Source organism: Balaenoptera borealis (genome assembly GCF_965194805.1).
Source record: "Balaenoptera borealis genome assembly, chromosome: 8".
Lineage (NCBI taxonomy): Eukaryota > Metazoa > Chordata > Mammalia > Artiodactyla > Balaenopteridae > Balaenoptera > Balaenoptera borealis.
The window spans coordinates 44,950,726-44,977,604 of record NC_138865.1 but is presented as its reverse complement, the minus strand read 5'-3'; the positions used below and the strand labels follow the sequence as shown (position 1 = coordinate 44,977,604).

Sequence of the window (26,879 nt, the reverse complement as noted above, 5' to 3'; positions counted from 1 at the left end):
GGTAGATTTTTTGCAAGGATTAAGAGATATAGCTACATTATTAGAGATATTAGAAAGATAGATATGCATATGTGTGTATATAACTGTTGTATTAAATATATTTATACATATATACATATACATATATATATTTATATACTTTTATATTTTTATCAAGGAATTCTTTATTGGTGATTTCATTTTAGACCTTAGTGTTGAAATGAAGACAATCCAGATTTAGGGTTAAAGATGAGGGAAATGATAAAATATTGGTTAATTTAGCGTTAAAATATGTAGAGAAATTCCCAAGGCAGAGGGCAGAGGCCTTGAAGCAGGACATAGGCTCAGGAAGATAATTCTATGAACATCAGAGATATTCCATTTTGGATACACAGGTTCCTTTGTGAGAAAAAGGAAGGAGGGGAGGAACGTACCCCTTTCCTCTAATGTGCTTTCTGTACTTTCATATAAAAACAGTAAAGTCCTAGATTTTAACTACCAGTTATAAGTAAGGGCACTTATACGAAGTGACACCATATTTTGCAGGTGTTAACATGTATATTTTTCTAATCTTGCTATAAAATTTAGGGAGTCAATTATTTTACAGTACCTATTCAAGCACCATGCATTTTATTAATCTCACTTAGGGAGTCCTAAACAGAGAAGCATGTATTAAATCCTACAATTAATTACAAAGTAAAAGCTCCCATTTCCAGTCATTTTTTAGATAAAAACATTGCTTATAGAGGCAGCCATGGAATGGACAGGATAGTATGTCTCCAAATAATGTGATTTGAAAGATGACAAAAGAATTCCATCAACAGTCAAATCTCAATATACTACTCCCTGTTCCCAGTTCCTTGGAGTACAGTCATTCCTTGGTACTGGACGGAGATTGGTTCCAGGACTTTCTGTAGATACCAAACTCTGAGGATGCTTAGGTCCCTTATATAAAATGATGCAGTGTTTGCATACAACATACACATTCTCCCATATACTTTAAATCATATCTATACTACTAATAATAGCTGATACAATTAACCCTTGAACAATACAGGTTTGCATTGTATGGGTGCACTTATAGGAGCATTTTCTTCAATGAATACATACTACAGTACTACACGATGTGCAGTTGGTTGAATCCCTAGATGTGGAACTAAAGATACGGAGGGCTGACTGTATAGTTTTACTTGGATTTTCGACTCCATGGGGGTTGGTGGCCCTAACCCCTTTGTTGTTCAAGGGTAAAATGTACAATATAAATGGTATGTAAATAGTTACCAGGCATGTGACAAATTCAAGTTGTGCTTTTTGGGACGTTCTGGAAATTTTTTGGAATATTTTTAATTAGTGGTTGGTTGAATCTGTGGACAGAGAACCCAAGGATATGGAGGGCCGACAGAACTACCATATTCCTCTTAAATAAAGCAAACACAATTTTTTCTTCTTGGGGATATATATATATAATATATATATAAATATAAAGTGTCCATTAAGAGAACCACATGTTAACCTTAGAGTTACTATTAATTAATTGCAAATATTTGGCAAATTACCTACTAAACACTAATCCTCATTTACTTTATCTGATAGGTAAGTTGGCAGGATTTTGCTAAAATGATTCTGGGATCCACCAGCCACAATGCTTAGTAATTCTATAGTAAATTTAGTTTCATCCTTTGTGGTTTATAAACTATTTTCTCATCAGTTCCTTATTATTCTTACACAGATTTTCAGCAGATAAATTAAAACAATCACTTTACTAGTGAAAATAAACAGAATCTAGGAAACTATAATTGCTTAAGATCAACAACCTCCCAGGTACTTGGGTAGAGTTCTAATCTAAAAGTTTTAAATTCACAATTCTTTTATTACATGACACCAATCTTCTTGAACAGTTAAGATTCCTACAGCAAAAGGAATGTATCTTTTTCAGAGCCCACTAGATTCCTGAGTGTAACCAATAAAGTATCATTACTGTAATGAGAGCTCAATGTTGAGAATGTTTGCAAAGATAATTCCTTTGTATTTCATTTAATTCAAAACTGTTGGCAAGCTTCAAGTTAGTATTCACTAAATGAGTACAGGTCATGTGAAGAAAAGAGAAAGAAAAAGAAATATGATTCAATAATTTGAAACATTTTTCTTTTTGCCCAGCAATCAGAATGACAAATTTTACTGAATCACAAACAACTTATAAATGTAAAGCCAGAAGAGCATGTAACTGGAAGGCATGACTTGTGTAATTAGCTTCTCTAGGCTTGCCTTGCTTCAATTGCCAAATGAGGTAAATATTAAGAACTCATTATACAACTTTTACTACGTGCCTTGCACTGTCCTCGGTTGAAAAGGATTAATTCTTTAAGGCAACAATTCTAAAAATTCTGATTTTACAAATGAAGGAACTAAGACACAGGTGCATTAAGTAGTTTGATCAAGGTTTCATAGTTGGGAAGTGTCAGAGCCAGGATTCAAATTCAGATAGTCTAACTCCAAATTCCATGTTTTAACAATTACTCTATAAGCATTTCATACAGTATGAAGATTTGATGAAAAATATCATGGAATGAATTTACAGTGCCAGCCAAAGAACAATTCCGAGTTAATATTAATTCTCATTAATATTATCAACATATAATGTTTATGCCTAAATACCACTATAATTAAATAAAATAGTATGCTAATAATAAATCATTAATACAATAACTAATATCCTATAAGAAAAGAAAATATATTAGGGTATATTGTATACTTCTCTGGTTTAAATTTAAATAAGCATAAAAACTGATGGGGTTCAGGGCAGTTGGCCCCAAAATGCGTCACTTTAGCATGTGGATTATTTCAAGCTGAAGATGATTAAGGCCCAACATACACAAGAAGAGTTTTTACCTCCCTTTTAACTGTCTAAATTAATTTAGATAGGGAACCTATAGCAGGAAGAGAGCTAGTACCAAAGATAACTTTTTTAACATAAAGACTTCTCCACGTGGCCTTGCAAACATTTGTCTATCAAGCATTTGCTCTTTGTTCCATCTTCCTGTAAACTGTCTTCCTACCCTCTGAAGTCCCAGATGCTTATCCCTTTCTCTTTAGCTCAGAATGACATGTAAACCCCAGTTGCCTGTCAGGGAGCTTCTCTAGCCTTTGGGGATCCAGTGCATACATAATTAAATTTGTTTTTCTCCTGTTAATCTGTCTTCTGTTAATTTAATTATTAGGCCAGGCAAAAAATCTAGAAGGGAAAAAGGTCAAAGTCTTCCCCCCCTACAAAACAAACAAGCAAACATTTACCATCATCACAAGAATCATTAACATGAAAAAAAAATTAAGTAAAATATAAAGAGACACTGAATAAAAGAGAAGGCTATATAAACCTAGATTGTCCCCTGATGTATAAAATATTCATACATCCTATTGAAAGTAAATGCTTTTGTCAAGATTTATTTAATTTTCTGGTGGGATATTTGTTTTCTTCTTGTTGTGACTCACTGCTTTCTCTGAAAACTTGATCCTACTCTCAGCTTCTATGTGGTAGGCAGATGTTTTATTTTCTCAAAATATTAATACATAGAGCAAGGTGAAGCAAGATTTTAAATAATGCATCACATCAACAAAAAATAAATTTGAATATTAGACACTCTTCTCTTTTAAATCCCTTTAGTCAAATCAACAAGCCCTATTATTGTTTGACACGCTGAGTCCATCCAAATTCAGCTCATTTTACCTTACATTCTTTTCCCATCTTTATTTACATAAATTTACCTACTTAGCCCTCTCCAACTTAAGATTTACTTTAGCCTAAAAAGGGCATCTTCTGTGAATTCCCCTTCAGTGAGTGCCCCATACAACTTCCTGACTTTAGTAATTTCAGAGATTTTTTTTCCTCTTCTTCCATTAATTAAGGGGTACAGTCCAGAGATTTAATCTCTCCCTGATATAAATAATGATATCTCTGTTTAAAGGCAGATACATTTCGAGCCACTTTTGACCTTTCTTATCTCCCCATGGCAAAGCTGGCTATATAGTTTGTGGGGTCTAGTGCAAAATATAAATGGGAGGTCTCTTGTTCAAAAGCGGGGAAAAAGCCAGACACAAAAGGCCACGTATTATATGATTCCACTTATATGAAATAAACAGAATAGGCAAAACCAGAGAGACAGAAGGCAGATAAGTGGTGGCCTGGGGTAAGTGGGGAGGAGGCGGCGGGGAGTAAATGTTTGAGTTAGTGGAACTTCTGATTCCCAGGTGTCCTCTGGAGACAAGCACTTAATGAAGTTCCTTGTCATTTAAGGTTAAATTCCCAAGGAACAAATGCTTCTGGTAAAGAGAAGCTATTTAATTATTTACTTACTTAATGTATTTTTTTTAAGTTACATGTTTGTTTTTCTTTTCTCCTTATGGCCTAATACTAAAGTTTCATATTCTCTGTATATTTATTTTCTATGCTTTACTTCCATTAATTCTTAATTGTGCTTATCATCCCATGACAAGATTGTTTCAATACCCTCCTAATTTGTCTCTTTGTTTCTATTAAATTCAATGTGTAATCCACAGTTTTCCAAAGGGATTGTATTTTATGTTTATATAATTTCTGCCACTTTCTGACTTCAAAATTTGATTTACACTCATTGCCTGGTGCATAAGTTCAGACTCAACTAGGGTGATAAGGCAGGATTGATCAAAGGGAGATTCAAGGAGATTCCATCTCCACAGAGTCTCCATAGACTCTAATTCCATAGGAAGATAAGAAATTTACTAGTAGTCACCCTGTTAATTTTGGTTAGAGAACCAGGAGAAATAGTTATAGTTGGAAAGAATTTGTGGACAAAGAAATAGGACAAGAAAAGAGGAAAAAAAAAGGAGAGACAATAAAATACTTTTATTCTTGCCACCATAAATGTGAGAGTAACCAAAGATGGAAAGTTATAACTAAGAAGGTAAAAGTAATCAATAAAGACTGCAAGCACCTATTCCTCTTCCAGTTGTGCTGGCTACAGCAATCATTCCTTATAGTATCCCCTCCTTAGGATAAGGGTGAAAAATCACAAGGAATTAGGCAAATCATAATAAGAATCTAAGCTAAATATGATCATCTAGCATTGCTTGGGGTATGATCTGTGCAGAACTTTGAAAGAGAGCGATGTCTCAAGTAAGTGATAACAGAAAATAAATAATCTCAGTTTTCTATGAAAAGCTTAATTTGAATCTTCCACCTCACAATATTTCTAGGCTACGGAGACCTATGCTTCTCCAGCTGAATTTAGTTAAGTCCATGTAGGGAATAGATTGTGTAGATGCATATTTATGTTGAACCACTTGTTCCACTTATCAACATTGCTGCCTGGAGGGAACCTCAGGAAATCCAAGGACTGATACTAAGCAGAAGCTCATTCTCCAAGATGTCTTTGTCATTTGGGATGAGATTGGAGTAGCTGTACTTGCCAACTGCATACCTTAAACTCCTTGCTCTGCAACCTTCCAGAAATGTTGAACTCTCTCAAGGCATGACAGAGAGAGAATAGGAAGCCAAAACAAACCAGACTTCTAACATTTTTAAGAGACTTTCCTCTTACAGGAAAGATCCTTTCTATCATTTTTCTCCTATTTTTCATTATTTGGAAAGTTCTATTGTATCCTTTAAGATCAATAAAAGATCATCTCCACTGTGAAGTCTTATCGAAACCTCCTGTCAGAAGTAATTATCTGCTCTACTGCTCTATAATATTCTAATGCACTGATGAAACAAAATTATTTTTAAGGCAGGACAAGAAAATTTTAACGTAAAATTTTCTCTGCTATTTGAGTCACTGCCCCTTCCCCTTTAGTGTGCATTTTGCATCTGAATTATACATTAACTAGATTCTCTTAGACACAGGAATTCCTACTCACCAAAAAAAAAAAAAAAAAGAGAGACATTTCCACCTGGCTCCAGGAAGATAACTCCTTAGGATGTAACATTCCTTTCTCAATTCTATAAGTGGGCACAATGACCCACTATTCACTGTGGACTATGTAAACTGTCAATATGTTACTTTCAAGTGTAACCACTACTCTCAGAAACTTGCATGACTGTGCTTTGACCTCTAATGGGTGGAATGGTCCTCAAAGTTTTCTAAAAGACTGTCTCCCAGGATATAATCCTCAGGTTGGCTCGAGTTAAGTTTTCCATGTCTTTCTTACACTGACTATTGTTTAATTTTTTGTTAACAGCACCATACTTCAATTATCACATTGATGGTATTGTTTTATAATATCTGTTTACTTGTTTCCAATGCATTTCCATCTCACTTAGGATAAAATTCAAAAGTCCTTACCATAAATGCAAAGGCTCTGCATGGTCTGGCTCCATGTTATCCTCCTGACCTCACTTCTTTCCATTTTCCTCCTGTACAGGCATTTGTAGGCATACACTCCAGGACCTTTGCGTTACTGATCCTTTTGACTAATTTTTTTTTTTTTCCTTCAGATATATGATTGATTCATTCTTTACCTCCTTAAATTGTCTTATCAGAGAGGACTTTCCTGATGACTTCACCTAAAATAGACCTATTCCCAACTGCATCAAGTTCTTTGTGTTTACTATCTTTTTGTTTTCTTCAGAGCACGTCTCTCTTGATTTTTAAAACATACTTATTTTTTGATGCTGTTGTCTACCCACCAACCAATGCCATGTATACTTCATGAGAGAAGGACATTTTTTTAAAATTTACTGAAGGCATTCACTACCCAGGACATTTCCTGGAGCACAATAGGTACTTGATAAATAGTTGCTGAACATATAAGTACATTGCAGTCTTGTCTTATAAACTATAGATTCTGTAAAGGCAAGGACTGCATCATGTTTCTTCAATGTCATTCACAGTCATGAACATATAAATGAGTGCTTCATAAGAATTTTTTTTTAATTTTTAATTTTATACAATTTTAAAGTTACTTTCCATTTATAGTTACTACAAAAGATTGGCTCTATTTCCCATATTGTACAATACATTCTTGAGCCTATCTTACACCCAATAGTTTGTACCTCCCATTCCCCCACACCTGTATTGCCCCCATAAGAGTTTATTGTAAGAGTAAGGTACTTTTTCTTAGACTATAAAACAAATATTATTCCTAAGTGCATTGTTACAAATTTAAAAGACTCAAACTAATGAAAATAAAGAATGAACCAGTTATGTTTTCAGTTTTTGATGCTTCTCTTCTTGATCTCAGCTTCTTAAGCCCCCAAGAACACAGTAGGCCCAAATTTCAATTTTTGCCTTCCAATCCCTATGAGATTACAAAAAAACCTATTGGTGTCTCTATCTCTTCATCCTCTGTAACTTTTATGTATCTTTATGTATCTTATCAAACAGCAAATTCACTGAAAGGCAATGTGACAGATGGAATGTTGGCCATAATTCAATATACACTCCTTCTTTCTGACATTTTGATTCAGAAGTTCCCTGCCACCTTCATACAAATTTGTTTTTGTGTATGTATACATTTCACCTATCTTTTCTAGTTGTTTTCAGTAAGATCATTGATCAGTGTGGCAAACTACTTCTTCATAGTAAAAAATATAGATATTATTTTGATATTTCAATCAAGCAAATTGAACTATAGGCATGCAATTTGTTATAGCTTCTTTCAGGATGGAGTATTTGCCATTCCTGACAATTAAACCGTTAAAAGAAAAACACGGTTGATGATGACACTCTAAGATTATGCAGTTAAAAAATTTTGCAAATAAAATAAAGAATTCTATGCATTTTTAACACAATTAATCACTTTTCTGTCTTGAAAGTTTTCAGGTCATAAATAAGGACCAGTGAATGCATGAGTAGAGTATTAGAAATCTTCACCTCAACAATTTAAAAATAATAAGTACTAAATGTACTGGAATGTGCAAAAATAAGCACCTAACAAACCCTGGCTGTCAGACTAGGCTATCACACTGACCAACCTTCTTATTCTTCTTTCTGCCACTCCAGATTAGGAACATTACTTTATTCAAAAAAGGATAATGTAATGGAAATGGTTGATATAGCTGTTCCAGTTAGAAACTGTAAAACATTTAGAATGACATTAGACTAGAAATGAGTATGAGACATAGTCAAGGATGTAAACTGCAAAAAAAAATGGGAAGATAACATATATTTGCACACACAAAAAATATTAAACTGTCGTGAATTGGCATCACTTAAGTTGTGAGAAGTCAATAAAATACAAGTTTCAGCATTTTTACAGAAGTTTCATTCATGCATGCATACATTCAGCCAATATTTGTTGAACTATGTCAGTCATTCAGGCAATGGGGATTCGATAGAGAACAACTGCTTCTGGAGAAGCTAAATGTCTAGTGGAGAAAACACAAATTAATTGGACAATAACACAAATGCGTTTATAACTCTAAATTCTGAGACCTATTGGAAAGAGACAAAAAAGGTATAAGGGGAGAAAAGGAAACACTATTGTTGCCTATCCAAGAGCCACCATCCCTTCTTTCTCTTTAACATAACCATACTCTTACATGGTTAAAGTTTTTTGTCATGGCACACTTCCTTCCTGCTGGGATGTTCTTGACAAAGAGTGTGAAGCTTGGGGCTTCGGCATGTACCTTACCAAGGAGACCAAGCTGAGGAACTGGGGATGGCAATAAGAGGCTCTATTTCTTGACATTGTTGAGCCACTAGATTTACCTCCTATGTGAAGCTGATAATATTAATACAACTATTCGGGTAATACTCTGTTATTTAAAGCTAAACACATCCCACTGAAACTAATGTTTCAGGACATATTTAGAGTAATATTTTTTTGACTCTCAGTGTTTCAGGACAGGTATCACAAAGTTAGATTTTATTTCCCCAAAGCTATTCTTCCACTTTGCAATACTAGCTATGTTGTATTGACTACTTACAGTTTGCCAGAATCACACATATTATTTCTAATTCTTATAAAATTTGAAGAGATATATATTATCCTTTGTTTTCCATATAAGAAAACTGAGATACAGACAAAGTAAGATTTTTTCAGATTATACAGCTAATGAAAGTTGGAGTCAGAATTCTTATCCTTGTCTCTATGACTCCAAAGCCCAGGATTTTCCCAATAAATTATGGCAAATATCTCATGACTCTGACATTTAACTGATTCAAATATTAACTTATTATTAGGAAAATAGAAAACCATGTGACTCAATTAATTAATTTTAGCCATAGAATTAATGAATGAGAGCCTCAGATCATATACTCATAGAGATACTAATTGTCACGTTGGTTTAAAATTAGTACACCTTTCGAATAAACTTGAGGATAAATCCAGATATAATTGATCAGTAAATCTTATGAAATCAGGAATAGTGTAATAATAATTCCAAATTACTCTGCAACTTAGGTTTTTTTCCTGTTTCTTAGTAGACTAGAATTCACTATAAATTCATATCTTTTCCAAGAAGTCATAGTAAGTATAAGAAAATAAAATATATATATTTAGATCTTAAAAGTTCTCATCACAAGAAAAAATATTTTTAAAAATGCAGTCGTTTATGTATATATGTATATATATAAACACACAATCATTATAAGTAACTATTAATTACCTCCTTATGATTGTTCCCATTTTATAATATCACATTATCTAATTATTTTAAGTGAATATTTTGCTCAAAGAGTTAGATGTTTATTAGAAAGAAGCATTTAAGAATTAAGGTTGACAGTATTGCTGTCTCTTGCATGTCAAAGGAAATTTTACTTTTTAATCATTTCTACTATCACCCATAGAAATTGAGGCTATTGCATTTTGAAGGTTTTAAAAACAATTTGAAATGAAATTCTGATTTCTCTGCCTCACTAATACACATATTAAAGCCAATAAAGCCTTTTAGAACTGTTAGGAGTAAATGATCTCAAGGGAACAATGTTTTCCAGGGAAATGATAATGGGATACAGAACCTTTCATTTCTGGGTCCCTAGTTTGAAAGTAGCTCTGGTTATAAGTGATGGAAGGTCATTACTGTTCAATGGCCTATGTGAAATTAGTTGGTGGTTTCAGTCCAGTTCCTAGTGAATAGGTATTCACACCCCAATTGGCATTAATTACATGCATGTTGACAGTTTTATTATGAAGACCAAGGGCTACCGACATTGAAAACTGGATTTTGGAGCATATGACAAATGATAGCATGGCTGGGGAAACGTATGTTTCTAAGAATGTTACCATGGAAAGAATCTGAAATTTGTTTTTCTTCAAGAGCCTCTTTGAAAAGTTTCTTTGGTACTCAGAATTTTTAAACAACAAAGGTGTATTTATAACATTGATCTAGTGTATCTTTAACACTGTTCCACATTCTCAGAATGTTTTTTAAAAAACCTTAATTATTGGAAATACCTATCAGCAAAACCCATAATTGTTACTTAGACTCTACCCAAAAACTAATTCTTAATTTTCTTAGACCAATGACATAATAATCTGGCTAGATCCACTAATCAATATTATTTGTTTTTCTAGATGATTCTGATGATATCCAACCAACTCTGGAAGTGAAACAGAATGTACCTTATAAAGGATCAGCAAAATTCTTTGACTCAAATAGTACTAAAAATAGACTTTTTAAATACAGAAAACTTTGCAGCTATCTATATCTGATCTTTCCTAACTACTTGGCAGGTGTATTGCCAGAGCTGAAAAGCCAATTATATCAGAATCTCAGATATTCCATCAAACAAACAAATATGTGCTGAAAAAAGTGAATGTTTACTAAATATATGCTAAAAGTTGAATAGTAATGTCTACAAGACATAATTCTCTAAATGGGATATCCCTCTCTCTCTCTCTCTCTGTCTCTTTATTTTTCTCTCTGTCTCTCTCTCTCTCTCACACACACCCCAATTTAAACAAGCCAAGTGACAACCATTTATTGAGTACCTATTATTTCATTGTTTTCCAGGAACTTTAAGCTTCTTCAGGGTAATAGCTCATTAAATACTGACAGAGTATGTGAGGGTTGTCATTGTTACTTCAGATTCATAAGTGAGGAAAGAGTCATAGAGAAATAAAAGAGCTTATCCATGTTCCACTGGCTAAATAACAGGGTGAAGTTTCACATTCCATGTTTTCTTGACTTCCAAATCCATGTTTATTCCACTACACTAATATAGGAAGTTTATGTCAACTTACAATTTAGGAGTCTATAAGCAAGTCATTTCTACTCTTTCAGATTTATTTCTTATATGCAAATAAGAGAGTTGAACTAGATGCATTCCCAAATTCCTTTTAATTCAACTGTCGTAAGATTCTGAAAATGTTTTAGTTGGATGATGCAGACAGTGATTGGAATCATTAAAGAATATGTTCTGTCTATGGCGCATCTTAATGGTAGGTCCTGCACAGAATGCAAAGGGAAAATATAATTACTTGTTTAAATGCTAGGAAGCTTAGATTAGTGACTACTGAAAAAAAAACAAACAAAAAAATTTATGTAAGGAATATGTCAAGAATGGTAATGGACAAACATTCATTGCTGGGAGAAGAAACTAGTTAGCCAAACTCAGGCAAATGGAAAAATTAAATCAATAATATAAAGAAAGAAGACCAAATATAAGAGTGGATACAAGTTTCATCATATATGAAGTTCAAAATCATTCCTGGTTGGGATTTGCTGCTACTACTTCCCATTAAAAGGTCCTGGGCTAGGAATCCCAAGATTTGAAGTACTGTTTTCCTCTCCTGTCACACTAAAGAAAGACTACACTGTCAAATTCACATTTAAGGATGGTATCATGTATGTGGTAGAAATTGAGTTGGGTCTCAAAGCATAACAGGAGCCACCTAAGACATGAAATAGTTTCTTTGAGTATTCCTAGACCTGTCACTCCGGCATCAGAATTACTGATTCCTGGTGAAAAATGTCTTTGATTTCTTTGTTTATTAAATTGCACAGAGTATAAACCAATGCTAGGAAATAGAGAAACAAACTGTTAAAGTCAGCTACACAGAATGAGTACAAATTTTTCACATGACCAATATGATTAGCTGAATAAAGGCTGTTTACAACACAAGACCCATGACACAAATTTTTATTAAGCATGTGAAAATTTAAGACACTATTAATTCTGTCCACTTCTATTTATTTACTTATAAGTAAATAGCAAAAAATATTGAATTTGACCAAAAACTTTTAAACTCTTTTGCTAAAATTGCCTAGAGTTCATTGAACACTTCTTTAAAAATAATATAACTGATGGAACAATTTTATCAACTGAGGATAGGTTTGGTTTGGGGAAACAGTAAGACCCAGTTTAGCACCAAGTATGATAAATTAAGTAAAAGATTCCAGGAGGAAAATACTGTTTTTGATCAAGTTGAAGTGTGACTAAAAGATAATATGAGTGATTTGTGTGTCTTTGACTTATAAACTAGCACTGATGGCAATTCCTAAGGAAGAAGACCGAAAAAATTTAAGCACTGTTAGAATACTGAACAGTGTCTAAAATCCTCTTGAAATAGGTATTTTGAAAGAAAAGAATTTCTGTTTCATTTTTTGTATGTTTGCATTTTTGTATGTTTTTCAGGTTACTTTTATACAACAGTTATATTATGTAGTATAGAAAGCAAATATAACAGATGCAAATTAGACATATTAAAATCCATGTTAATCATATGCAACAAACCGGAAGGATTACCTTTAAAAAAATTCAGGGATTGAGTAAGCAAAATTAGTGCAACATAGGAGTGGGGAAGATAAATCCCCTAGGCTAGGTCATCAAACCCTGATTCCTTTCCTTGCTCAGAACCTTAAGCAAGATGATACAATTTTTAATATTTCTAACATCTTTAATTTTTATAACAGTAATACTCAGGTTTATTTTGAGGTTAAAGTTAAGTATGTATATGAATTGCTTTGCCAAATGTAAAATGCTATAGAAAAATTAATATGTAGTTATCTTCTCATTGTTATTTTTGGTGCTATATCAGGTAGCATGCTTTATTTAATCAATAACAGGTAATCAATTTTAAAGACACTTAAACAGTAAATAAATTTTCATCTCATATGACATTAAACCCAAGTATTCTAGCTTTAAGAATGATTAATTTAGTGACTCAGTGAGGTTATCAGCGATCCATCCTCCTTCCATTTCATCACCTCGCCATCCTTTTGATGGCCCAACTATGCTTTGCAAGATGGCTACAATATTTCCAAATGTCACACCCAAACATAGCAGTGGTCATAGAAAATACTTTTCCCCTGTTAAAGTATAAAGCTCCATTTTCTCCTTTACCTAAGAGCATAAGTTATTAGACATACCTGGGTTACATGGCAAGACCAGACTAGAAACTGACAGGAGATATAGGATTATTATGGGACCTTAGACTAATTAGGATTTTCTCAAAACTGGGAGAGGGTCAAGTTCTCAGAGAGATGACTATCTAAGTGAAATCATGACACTTTTATACAGGTAATCAATAATACCTCTTGGTAATCAATAATGCCTATCGGTTCAGGGGTTTGGTAGTTGTTACTGGAATGTATTAATTCCTTACCTTTAATTCCCTGAGCACTGGTGACCCAATAGTTGTATAACAGTATAAAGTTCATAGCTGTTATTCATAAAAATATTCTTACATCTTTGTAGAGGCAAGTGTCCCCTCCTTTCCTGCCCCAATAACAACCAAAGAGCTACCTTTGGACTCACATATTTTTATATAATCCCAGTCTACTATCTGTACTTGGTTGACCAAGCCAATCTGAACTCTTTCTCATGAATTCTTAGAATAAATGTTAAGTGCAAAATATGTTAAGTTTTAACAAATATAAGTTGAGTAACTACCACATAATCATTACCATGTGATCATTATATGGAACGTTGCCATCTCTCTAAAGTGTTCCTCCATACCCCTTTTTATTCATTCCCCTCTCCCACCTCAAAGCTTTGATAACCACTGATCTACTTTTGCCATTTTAGTGATATCTTCTTTAGAAGTACAGAGTTTTCTTTTGTATCTGACTTCTTTCATTTTGCATAATATTTATGTGCTTCATCCATAAATCATCTGTCCATTTTATAAGGCTGTTTTCTTATTATTGAGTTGTAACTGTTCTTTAAATATACAGGAAACAAGTCTTTCATTAGATAAATGTATTTTGAATATCTTCTCATAGACTGTGGTGTGCTTTTGTGTTTTTTTAATTAACAGTGTCTTTTAGAGAATAAAAGTTGTCATTTTTTTCTTTTATGGTTTATGGTTTTCGCCATCTGAAAAAATCTGCCTAACAAGTGTCACAAATATTTTCTCTTATGACATATACTAGGAGTTTTAAAGTTTTAGCTCTCACATTTAGGACTATGATGCATTTCAAATTAATACTGGTTTATGGGGTAAAAGTTTAATTTTTAGGTAGGGATGTCTAATATTTCCAGCTCCATATATGAAAAATAGTATCTTTTTTATATTGAATTCCCTTTACATCTTTGCTGAAAATCAACTGACTATATATGTGGGGGGCTATTTCTAGACCCTGTTCTTTTCTATTCTTTTACCCACACCACACTGTCTTGATAAACATAGATTTATTGTAAAACTTGAAGTTGAATAGTATATCTTTAAGTCTGTATTTTTTTTAAAGGCCATATTTCAAAATGTCTAGGCCATTTGCATTTCTATATAAATTTTAGAATTATCTTGTTAATTTTAACAAAGATGCCAGCTATGATTTGGTGAGGATTGTAACTGAGCCCACAGATTAATTTATGGAGGATTGACATCTGAAAAACATTAAATCTTCTGATTCATGAATATATCTCATTTACTTAAGTCTTTTAAAATGTCTCTCAGCATTGTATTATAGTTTTCCATGTACAGATCTTGCACATATGTTGTTAAATATTTTCCTAAATATTTCATGTATTTGATGCTATTATAATGGTATTGTTTTTTAATTTAAATTCCCACTTTTTCATTGCTACTTAAAACAAAAAAGGACAATTAATTTTTTAACTTGCCTGTATCCTCAAACCTTGCTTATTACTTTCAATAGCTTTTTCACATTCCTTAGGATTATCTTCATAGAAAAAAACACCATCTACCAATAAAGACTTCCTCATTTCCAATCTCTATGACTTTTAAGTTATTTCCTTGCCTTACTGAAGTGTAGGACATCTGGTACAATGTTGAATAAAAGTGGTGAAAGTGGAAATCCTTACTTTTTTTGAGATTATGCTTAAAATGTTCAGTATCCCACCATTAAGTATAATATTAGTAGTAGATATTTTGTAACTGTCCTTTCTGGTTAAGATATCTGTTTTATTCCTAGTGTGCTGAAAGTGTTCAATGATGTAAGGAGACTGAATTTTGTCAAGACCTTTTTCTTTATATGTTGAGATAATAATATAATCATTTTCTTTTTGTAGAATGAAGATTACAGATAACAAAAATAATTTTTATAGGTTAACCTTGCATCCCTGGGATAAATCCAACTTGATCGTGAAGTATTTGGTTTTTTATATATTGCTGGATTCAAATTGCTAAAATTTTGTTAAGGATATTTTGCCTGAGTTCATATGGGATATTGAACTGTATGGGTTCTTTTCCTATTTTTTCCCTAATAATTGCTGTTAATAAAAATTCTATGTGAGTGTGAAACTAACAACTGAGCTTCAAAAGAAATGATGCAAAAACTGAAGAAGAAATCTAAAGAAGAAATGGGCAAATCAGTAATTGCAGAGTTATATTTTAATAAGCCTCTGTCAGTAACAGAGAGAACAAGTAGAAATAAGAGTATAGAAGACTTGAACAACCTTATTAACAATCTTGACCTGACGTCTTAAAACTCTCTACCAAGCAATAACAAAATATACATTATTTTCAAATGCTCATAGAACTCTAGCAAGATAGGCCATATTCTGGGCCACAATATCAGTTTCAATACATTTAAAAGATTGAAATGATACATATTATTTGACTATGTGAAATTAAATTGGAAATATCCATAACAGAAAGAAATCTGAAAAATCCCTGAATATTTGGTAATTAAACAACAGACCTCTGAATAAGATAATGATCAAAGATGAAATCACAAGTTTAATATATGAGAAACTATATTTAACTTAGTAGAATGAAAACACAACATATCAGTATTTATGGAATGGGGCTTACACACTGATCAAAAGGAAATTTATCCTCTTAAATAATTATATCAGGCAGTAAGTCTCGAATGATACAAGCTTCTGCCTGAAGAAACTAAAGAAACCAAAAAGAAAAAAAACCTAACAAAAACTAAATTAAACCCACTGCTAGTAGAAAGAAAGGAATAAAGGCAAGTTCAGAAATAAATGAAACTGAAAACAGAACCACAGTAAAGAAAATAAAGGAGACCAAAAGCTAGTGTTTTGAAAGGTCAAGAAAATAGTATTAAAAAAAAAAAAAGTAGAGAGAGAAGACACAAATTACTAGTATCCAGAATAAATGAGGGGGCATTGCAACAGTTTCCATATGCATTAAAAGCATATTAAGATAGTATTAGGATGTACTCTGGGACTTCCCTGGTGGCTCAGTGGTTAAGAATTCGCCTGCCAATGCAGGGGACATGGGTTCCATCCCCAGTCCGGAAAGATCCCACATGCTGCGGAGCAATAAGCCCGTGCGCCACAACTACTGAGCCTGCGCTCTAGAGCCTGCACACCACAACTACTGAGCCCGTGAGCCACAACTACTGGAGCCTGCCAGCCACAACTACTGAAGCCCATGCGCCTAGAGCCCGTGCTCCACAACAAAAGAGAAGCCACTGCAATGAGAAGACTGCGCACCACAATGAAGAGTAGCCCCCGCTCGCTGGAACTAGAGAAAAGCCCGCGTGCAGCAACGAAGACCCAACGCAGCCAAAAATAAAAATAAATTAATTAATTTTAAAAAAAGATAGTATTAGGATGTACTCTGTGCCAATATGTTCTACAACTTAGAAGAAATGAACAGATTCCTTGAAAGACAGCAACTGTAAAACTCATTCAAGGAGAAATAATTAGCCTGAATAGCCCCACATCCAAGAAATTCATACTAAAATATTTCGTACAAAGCTCCCAATTGCACATATTTCATAATAAATATTAGTTGTCATCACTTTTTATTATTAACTTTCCATTGAATTATTCCATAAATATTTATGTAGTAGACTTTAATTCAGAGACAACTAGGTTCTACCTAACTAGTCATTATTTTTTTAAGACCATCATGACTTTACCCAATATCTTCCCTAACTTTGTTGGCTTAAAGACAATAATGGTATTCTTATTCATTTAATATGCTTTCGATAATATTTATTGCAATTATTGGCAATATTAGAGCTCTTTTTTTACACCATATCATTATCTCCTCATAATTATAAATATTGGTCTTGCCTTTTTTTTTTTCAGTGACATGATTTTTATTTCATCTAATGCCATTGGGCAAAATAATGCACCTTCTCTGTAGACTGACATATCTACATATGCCAATTGGTATATCTTTTAGCTCCCAGAATTCCTTCTGTTTCACTATTTAGCATCATTTAAAAATTATGCTAATAAATTATTTCTACTGCTAGAGAAGGAATCTGGAACACAAACTTGACAAATGCATAAGGACTTGTTCAAAATATGGCTATAATGTTATAGGCATATTCGATGGTGTAATGCAATAACAAATCTGGAAAAGGCATGTTTAAACTTTGCTAAGTAGTGTTTTTGAAAGGAAACAAATCTGCCTTTAAATTTGATTGAAAATGCTTAACTACTCAATTTCTTCAACTAGCTTTGTTTGCATATAATTTGGTTTCACTGCTTTGTGATTTTACATTTGCATTTAAATAGATTCATCTCCAAATGCTGTGCAACATACAGTATAAATGTGGGACTGTGAGGCCATTTTGTAGAAGATATTTTTGCTGACCCGATAGTCCAAAATGTTATAAAGCTCTTTGATGTTTTAAAAATTGCACAATGAATTTTATCACGTCTGTAACTCCCAATGAAATTACAATTTGGAATGATTTCTCTGTGTGTCTTGAACCTGACTCTTTCCTTCATTCTTGACCTCATTCTAATGCAGACTGATGAAACTGTCTCAGCCGTTTCCCTAACCTCAGATCTAGGTAGAGGGCTACGCAATTTAAGATAAGGCAAATGACATTATGGACTTTTATTGATTTTTCCTTCTAAGTAGCAGTGTCTACATGACTTTTAATACTGGCAAGCAAAAATCTTCCACACTGTATATGAGGGAGATGTTCAAGCTGCACCCAATAAAGTCTTAATAATAGCACAGAATTGAAACACACATAACAATACGATCTTAGAATATACACTTGTATCTAAACTCTCACTACATTTTATATGTATGTGTCATAAATCACTTGTTCTTGACTTATTTCCCTGCTGGAAAGTTAGCTTAACAGAGCTATTGGACAATACATTATATGAAGTCTCCTAGAATGTTTTTTTTTTTTTTTTTAATTTTATTATTTATTTATTTATTTATTTTTGGCTGTGTTGAGTCTTCGTTTCTGTGCGAGGGCTTTCTTTAGTTGTGGCGAGTGGGGGCCACTCTTCATCGTGGTGCGTGGGCCTCTCACTATCTCGGCCTCTCTTGTTGCGAAGCACAGGCTCAGTAATTGTGTCTCACGGACCCAGTTGCTCCGCAGCATGTGGGATCCTCCCAGACCAGGGCCCGAACCCGTGTCCCCTGCATTGGCAGGCAGATTCTCAACCACTGCGCCACCAGGGAAGCCCTCCTAGAATGTTCTTAATTTTGAGATGGTCAGTTCGGTTCTATTTTTCCTTTTAGTTCTCACCTAATCGCTACCTCTGTAAGATCAATTTGTTTCTCTTTGTTTAGTATTTCTTTGTTTTTAGCTTTGTTAAATTTATTTTTTATTACATGACTCCCTCACTAGAGTAGGAACCACATAAATATAATTATTATATTCAATGTAGTTGAATTTATTCATTTGGAAACCACCTCTTTCTAAAAGGTCTGTTTTTTGATAGAAGCTGATCTCTACTACACCTAGAGGTAGGCAAGAGGATTCAGACATAATCTCATCCATGAAATCCCAAACTCATGGCCAGAGCAATTAATTCAATAATGTACACTTGAACTAAATGAATTAAAACTTGAGTGAAGCTCAAGAAATAATCCCCATAGAAGTTCTCCCTTTCCTCTTGAAATAAATTAATAATCATCTTCAGGTGAAAAGGAGAGAGCCTACCTGATAAAAGAGCCAATATATGGAAAACTGAAAAACGAAATGAAAAAAGACAACTCATAACCTGGTCGTATCGAATGATTGCTGCATTAAACTGTACCTGACAATGGGCTCTGGAAATGCATATTGACATGTTGCAAGAAAATTCTATTTTGCTTAAGCAACATGTGGCTTGTATTGCCCTTTAAATGCTAATAATTTCAAAATTTATGTATTTTCCCAAATGAGATTATACAGTGCTATGTTGGTGTATACATAATAGCCAGATCTCCAAAGTAACGTCTTGATTTGTAATATTTGCTGCTACCACCATTGAACATGGCATGAGAATGAGATCCACACAATCACCTGTAAAAAAGCAGTGTGAACCACTCCAGCCCAACAATGAGGCTAAATTGTAGCTGTGCCATGAATAATCTCCTTAATTTTAATAATTAAGTGGGATATTTTTGTCTGGATTGTGACAAAATTTGAAAAAGTAATTGAAATATAGTTTTAAGGTCTTTGCCTGCCGTGCTTCATTGTTTGCACGTTATTATTTGAATTGTAAGAGTAAAGAGGGATTTATTTGTGCAGTATATTGTGTATGAAGTGTGGAACATGGATTAGAAAAGGAGAGGCAAATTTCCAAAATATACAAACAGCTCATACAGCTCAATAACAAAAAAAACCCAAACAACGCAATCAAAAAATGGGCAGAAGACCTAAACAGACATTTCTGCAAAGACATACAGATGGTCAACAGGCACATGAAAAGATGCTCATCATCTCTAATTATTAGAGAAATGCAAATCAAAACTACAATGAGGTACCATCTCACACCAGTCAGAATGACTATCATTAAAAAGTCTACAAATAACAAATGTTGGAGAGGGTGTAGAGAAAATAGAACCCTCCTACACTGTTGGTTGCAATGGAAATTGATACAGCCACTATGGAGGTTCCTTTAAAAATAAAAATAGAGCTGCAGTATGATCCTGCAATCCCACTCCTGGGCATATAGCTGAAGAAAACCATAATTAGAAAAGATACATGCACTCCAATGTTCATAGCAGCACTACTTACAATAGCCAAGACGTGGAAACAACTTAAATATCCATTGACAGATGAATGGATAAAGAAGATGTGATATATATATATCTACTCATATACATACACAATGGAATACTACTCAGCCATAAAAAGAATGAAATAATGCCACTTGCAGCAACATGGATGGATATAGAGATTATTATGCTAAGTGAAGTAAGTCAGAAAGAGACAAATACCATATGATATCACTTATATGTGGAATCTAATATATGACACAAATGAACTTATCTACGAAAGAGAAACAGACTCTCAGATATAGAGGACAGACTTGTGGTTGGCAAGGGGGAAGGGGGTGGGGGAGGGATGTATTGGGAGTTTGGGATTAGCAGATGCAAACTATTACATATAGAATGGATAAACAACAAGGTCCTACTGTATAGCACAGGGAACTATATTCAATATACTGTAATAAACATAATGGAAAATAATATGAAAAAGAACATATATATATATCTAAATCAATTTGCTGTACAGCAAAAATTAATACAACATTGTAAATCAACTATACTTCAATAAAATAAATTTTTAAAAAAGAAAAGAAAAGGAGAGGCAGAGGCAGATATATGATGAAGCAAATTAAGCTTAAGTTTCTGGATTCTTATTTCCATAGGCCTCTTCCTACACCAGGAGTATAGCACATGTATGCACAGGATCATATGCTTTTATAAAATTACCAATGCTAAAATGTTTAACCAGTGTCATTTAAGAACACTATCTTTTGGAACTCCAATTTTTTCTATACTTTCTGTCGTGTAAGATGCACTGTATGGCCATAGGTGTTTTGAGGTCCAGCTAATGCCCAAGTAGACTGAGGGCAATAGACATGTAGATAAGGACATAAGAGGGTGGTTTGTATGGCTATGTGAGAATCAGTGGCATATAAATGTTTCTTGAAGTCATGAAAGAGCCTGACAACCCCCCAAACATGTGCAAATTTTTAAAAAAGTGGCTAAAATTAAAATATTGGAAATAGCATCATTGAAGCAGTATGGAGAAGGCAACCAGGGAAGAAAAATATATAAAGGAAAATAGAAATCTGTAGTGGTGTGGAAGGTACTGGAGGTCAGTTTCAAGAGGGGACTTGATCAGATGATCTCAAAAAAGACGAGAGGCAATTAGATCCGGCCAATAAGAAACTAACTTAAAATAATCAATTCAGCAGAGTTCTAGGAGAAGAAACCAGGTGACGATGAGACAAGGAAGCAACAGTAAGAGCTGTTACAAGAGAAGTGGGCAACTCTTTTAAAATATTTTGTTGGAATGTAGAAATGTATTAACACTAGGATGATTCCCAAGATTTAATCCTAGATTTGAATATTCTAAGCACACACACACACACTCAAGAAGTAATATAGACAATTACCTTATATAACATATGTATATAAAATTAATATAATGTAAATGTAATTACTTTGTCTCTAGGTAAAAATCAAAGCAATACTAATCAGAACATGGCTTTTAAAAACGTAAGGGAATAAACATTTAAAGGTAGATTGTACATGTACTATTATAATGTTACGGTTTTTGTTTACTCTAGCTTTTTACAAAATTTTATTTTTATATATTACATTTATTTGCTTGAAGGAGGTGAAAAATGAAAATATAGAAGGTAAATTACAATAGCTATTTTTTTCAAGCCTATTGAAAGCTATGTAGGATATATAGTTTTAGAAAACTCTTTGCAAAGCTAATTGACCAAAATTCCCATGGTCTACTCGGCCTAGGAAAAATTTTTATTCCAAAACTTAATTTAAGATACTAAAAAGAATTACTAGGTGCTTATTTATTAGTGTCTATTTCTCCAACACAATCTAAGCAAGAACTATAATCCCTTTTCAAAAAGGTTTTCTTCATTTCACATTTCTCTACTTCTTTAAAAAAAAAGATACATTTTGGTCACATTTACAAAATATAGACTATGAAGACTGTTTTGAAGTTGTGAGCATTTTTCTTCATAAAGGATGTGACAAGAAACAGATTTATTCCGCCTCGTCTTCCACTGGTACAGTGCCAGCACATTTGGAAATGGTGCATTTATTATTATTTCCATTAAAGCCACTGTCAGTTTGGGAAACATTAATTTTGTCTGAAAACACAGTTTGCAGCTTTTGAATAACAGTATCAGGCTTAATGTTAAGTTGAATATTATCTGAAAATGGAGCACTCTACCAACTGACTTATCTTGGTTCTAAGATTTTTTGGAGTACGGTTAATTCATTTTTTGCTTAGTAAACTAAATGCTTCAAGATTTTTACAGGAATACACTAGACAGTACTATTGGGAGACTGAGGCAAGGAGAGGCCACAGAAGCCACTACTAATATGAGAGAAATTTATTCTCAAGGGGACTAAATGGAAAGCAGAAAAATGAGCAACTGTGACAACACCATGACTGGGAAGCTGCATTAAATGGTTGCCTGGGCCCTAGAATCAAAGAAAGCTTGATGAGCTTGTCCTGTCACTGGCTGCTAGCAAATTACATAACTTCTGTAAAGAGAAGATGGCATTATAATGCTGTTTTGTAATATTTTCTGGCTTGTTGTGAATTATTAAATAATAATTATAAATAAAGTGTTTTGTATTTTACCTGATATCTTATTAACAATAAATATCAATTACTTTTATTGTCTATAGTAAGCCTTCAAAGCAGATAAATGGATTCTGAAACCAGGGCAAGAAAGAAAGAAAGATTTATTGAGTACTTCAAATATTCTACACTCACCTGTGGGATCTCTAAAAACTTGGGAAGACCTAGGAGTGAGTACATCTACATCTTACATCCACCCAAAAACTTGGATAAAGCCTTAGTAGTCACTGTTGTGGTGAATGAAAGTTTAGACTAAATTATACCTGGAATTTTCACTGCTTAGTTTTAGCTTACCCACTGAATAATTGATGCACTAACTATATTTTTCTAATTCATTTAATTAAATGCACTTTAGTCAAAAGTTTGTGTGAAGATTTAGGGATGCCAAATAATTGAGTGAAGTGTGCTATATGAGCTAGACACTAAAGATAATGTTTATAATTATCTTCTGGCAAAAGACCTCAGGACCTGCACATGTTCTCTAAAAATGAGACTTACAAACTACCTTGGATCAAAGAAATAGATGATCAATCTTAAACCACTCTATCAATATATAAAAATTAAAGGTCTCATTAAGTAAGTGTATTTTCACATTTTTCTATATTGAGAAAAATGTAGCTGAATCTGGTGATTTAGGCCTGTCTGTCAATTCATTTAAGAGAAACAATCTTTCCAAAGCCAATTTAATTGTTAAAAGTTTTTATCATTTACAGTTTCATTTCTTTAATTTTCTCATCTCCAATATGGTATATGTCAATAGTAAATACCTTACAGAATTGTTGTGAGAACTGAAGAGAGAATTAACGTAAAGCAGATATCACAGTGCCTGAAAATACTTAAGTAAATCTGAGTTATTCTTATTGGTGGAGGTATTGGTATAAATTTGTGAGATCCTAAAAATTATATCTACCAAAGTAGACCAGTTCCATAAATATATATGCATTCTATAATCGCTTCGGTAAAAAAAAAACAACAACAACAGCAACGAGGGGGCTAACAAGAGAAACAAGGTAGAAAAATATCTGACTAAATACTTTTGAATCTTATTTCCTTTCTTAGCTAAAGCTATTTAGAACACTTAGCTCTTTAAATTTTAAACTATTATGGATTTAATAATTAATTTCCATATGGGGGATTATTTGTCTAGGCTATGAAAAATATCCAAATTATAATTTAAGTTATAATATTTGAACTTCAAATAGAGTTGAATTTGAACTCAATGTACTAGGTAAATCACATAAAGACCTTCCTTCCACATATCATTTCTGACTAAATCTAATAGCCTGAACCTCATGAATCTTGGCCTTTATATAAACTGTCAGCATCCTTACATATAATTTCTGGTATCAGTAGTGTCATACCAAACTAACAAAAGCATATGATTTACTCTCATTTATTTCCAACTAAGAGAATTTTGTTGTGAACAATATAAACTATTTCAGAAAACTTCTAAGCAAAAGCAAAATATTACAAATGATTTATTTCTCTCTCCAGCTCCAGCATCCCCATCTGACTTTCTTACCTCCTGCCTAAATGTCTGCACATGCTCTTCAGTCCTCCCTGAAATATTGTGATGAAGGCTTGATCAATTCCCATCTTAAATTCAGAAAACTTCTCTTTATTTACCTTGACTCTTTCTATAAGTTCAAAAATATTTATCTATCTCAATATCAGCTATATTTGTCTCCTTTTTTTTCCAGCAATATCCACGTTTCACTAAGATGCAAATTCACCTGCCTACTGTGTAGGTAACATTTGTTGCCAACTTGTTAGCCCCAAAGATTAATGTTTTCCATATTAAAGTGAACAATCCTATATTCCTCACCTCCTTAAAAGATGAATTGTGTGTCTTCTATGTGGGAAATAATATTAAATAGGTGATATCTGTCCTAGGCAGCCTTTTTTTCCTCTTGGATTTCATGACTTTTCTTCCTTTTCTTTTTATAAATTTATTTATTTATAAAATTTATTTATTATAAAATAAATAAATTTGGCTGCATTGGGTCTTCATTGCTGCGCGAGGGCTTTCTCTAGTTGAGATGAGTGGGGGCTACTCTTCATTGCGGTGCACGGGCTTCTCATTGTGCTGGCTTCTCTTGTTGCAGAGCATGGGCTCTAGGTCTGTGGGCTTCAGTAGTTGTGGCTCGCGGGCTCAGTAGTTGTGGCTCGCAGGCTCCAGAGCGTAGGCTTGGTAGTTGTGGTGCACGGGCTTAGTTGCTCCGCGGCCTGTGGGATCTTCCGAGACCAGGGACTGAATCCGTGTCCCCTGCATTGGCAGGCGGATTCTTAACCACTGCACCACCAGGGAAGTCCCAACTTTTCTTCCTTTTTGACAACTCCACAATAACCACATTTTTGCCACTCCCTGAATTGTTAAGTCTATACTGTATCTAATCTATTAGCCAAATGTATTAGCTAATCCCTCTCAACGTTATTTGCAGACACATGAAGAATACTTGCATTCTCTGGTGAATCAAGAACTAAAGGAAGTACCTAACTGTGGAATTTCAGAAAATGTGAACTAGAATAGTGAAGGTCTTTGGAGGCCTTATGATAGAGGCCTCCAAAGGGGCCTATTATTTGGAGGCCTGCTTTTCATGGCTAAAGCGTCTACCATAAAAAGTACAGATCTCATCTATACCAACAGACTGTATAGCATAATAAACTGAGCTCCGTCATTATAAAAGATCTGGGTTCAATTCCCAATTAATCCACTTAACCGGGTAGCCTTAAGTATGCCATACTTTTTTCTAGACCTTAGTTCCCTTCTTTATAAAATCAGTTGAAGATTCAGTGAGATAATGGATACCATATGCTTAGGATTGTGATACAAGAATAAATGATTGCCACTTCAAAGAAAATGATAATAGAAATATAATGTGATGATGATGATAATTATGATGTAATTTTTCTTTTGATCACTTCCTATTACCCTACATTCCTATTTACCTATAATTAGTATAAGATGTTATATCCTGAATATCTACATATTAACTTTCCTATAGTTATCCTCTGTTTCACCTGAATTACTCAGATTCTGATTTTACTTTCTTTTCTGGTTTATAATGTTGTTTGATGGAGGCTCCATCAAATCTTTGGAAGAACGAGGCAGTACATACAAAAGAATATTTATATGAATACTTATATGAATATGTAAAATGGAATTATATGTAAAATAAAATAGCATCAACCTTAGGGTCACCTATGCCTTTATGCATAGGTACCATAGATATTTCCCTAATCTGGTCAATACATTTTTCTCCTAAACTTGTTATTGAGTACTGTGTAATTACTAGGTATTTGTTGGCCTTGAAAGTGCAAATCACTGAAAACCTGTATATAACAGTTTCCTTTGTCTTCTAACTGTCCCACAAACCTAAATTTTGATATAGATTACTATAAAAATATAAGGTATATCATAGACTCCCATACAACCTTATGGTTGGAATACCTTAGAACAACTACTTCAATGTTCTCCACAAAACAAGAATTTTCTCTAGATAATTACGTACCATCACTGACATATCCAGGCTTTCCTCAAAGGAAATTATAGAAGTTTACTACCTCAAAAACTAGCTCACAAATTTATTGTTCTGATTACTGAAAATTGCTTCCTCTTATTAAGTATAAAATCTGCTTCCCTGGACCTACCAATGTGAGGTATTAGTTCTGCTCTCTAGAGCTCTACAGTACAAGTCTAATCCGCCTTCCACATGACAGCCCTTCACATATTTGAAGACAGCTTGCACTGCTCCTCTAAGTCCTTAATCTATATATTCCTGCGGTTCAACTATTTTTTTTGCCAATTCTAGTTTTTCTTTCTTGGCTTCCTATGTGGTTATTTTCTGTCACACTCTAGCTTCAGTTTGTCAGTGATTAGTTTCAAGACCCTCTTCTCTTGGAATAATACTCCAACGAATGAACATAATATCAAATAGGAATTGTGAAAATGTTGAAAAAAATTTAAAAATCAATCGTAACTTTCCAGTGCTTTAGTTATCAGATG

The 26,879-nt window shown here is 33.5% G+C and overlaps 1 long non-coding RNA gene across 1 annotated transcript; it reads left to right on the top strand.

The window, feature by feature from the left end:
* The first annotated feature begins 1,465 nt into the window (after positions 1 to 1,465).
* LOC309632775 lies at positions 1,466 to 20,042 on the top strand. Its single transcript, XR_014247063.1, has 2 exons — positions 1,466 to 18,411; positions 18,717 to 20,042. It is a non-coding gene; the product is annotated as an uncharacterized lncRNA (long non-coding RNA).
* The last annotated feature ends 6,837 nt before the right edge of the window (positions 20,043 to 26,879 follow it).